Below are 820 nucleotides of genomic sequence, written 5' to 3'. Positions count from 1 at the left end.
CATGTATGGGGAAAATATCTTTAACAGAAAAAAAGCCCAGGAGAATTCCTATAACCTCAACTTTCAGGATTCCTGAGGGTGGATTAGGGTCCCTGGGACCCCAAAGTCACCCCTCCAGTTTTCCTTTGCAGCCACCAGGAACCACCAGCAATGGTGAGTGGGGGGCTCCAGCCATGACCCCCCTTTTACCCAAACCCCCAGGATCTCCCATTCCCTTCCACACACCGCCTTATTCCCACAGGGCCACCCCGCAGCCCCCGGCACCCCTGGTGGAGGAGCCTCAGGCAACCTACATGGCAACCCAATGACATCTATGACAATCTACAACGAAAGCTGTGACACTCTGGGAAGTGGGGGGCACTGGGGGGCACTGGGGGGCCCCCCCCATGGCTCCTGGTGTTGCCCATCCTTCCAAGGGACGTGGTCGTGAGTCAGGGGGTGGCTGCACAGGCCACCCTGAGCTCCCCATTCCCTCTCCCAGTACCCCCAGGGGCTCCCCCATCCCCTTTTCAGTACCTGCAGGGGCTCCCCAACCCACATCTGAGGGGTCCGAGTACCCCCAGTGACTTCCCCATTCTCTCCCCATAGTGCTCCCAGTACACCCAGGGGTCCCCATTCCCCCTCCCCCTCCCATTACCCCTATCCCATCCTGCTGCAAAAGGGAGAGTCAGAGAGGATCCTTTCTGATACATTTCTTGGACAAAAATGAAGCGCAAACACGGCAATGTTGTATCTGAGAACTGTTTCTGGATGAAGGAGGGTAAGTGTTCTTAGCGAAGGGGGATAGCAAAGAGAGTAGAGAGGGGAAAAGAGAGACAGA

At 56.7% G+C, this 820-nt stretch overlaps 1 long non-coding RNA gene across 1 annotated transcript; it reads left to right on the top strand.

Moving 5' to 3' along the window:
- Positions 1–34: 34 nt before the first annotated feature.
- On the top strand, positions 35–804 carry LOC108446387. Its single transcript, XR_001861561.1, has 2 exons — positions 35–153; positions 242–804. It is a non-coding gene; the product is annotated as an uncharacterized LOC108446387 (long non-coding RNA).
- The last annotated feature ends 16 nt before the right edge of the window (positions 805–820 follow it).

The sequence above is a fragment of the Corvus brachyrhynchos genome, unplaced genomic scaffold (genome assembly GCF_000691975.1).
Source record: "Corvus brachyrhynchos isolate BGI_N302 unplaced genomic scaffold, ASM69197v1 scaffold495, whole genome shotgun sequence".
NCBI classification, from domain to species: domain Eukaryota; kingdom Metazoa; phylum Chordata; class Aves; order Passeriformes; family Corvidae; genus Corvus; species Corvus brachyrhynchos.
Note: the sequence above shows the minus strand (reverse complement) of the source record. Positions and strands in the feature narration are given on the sequence as shown.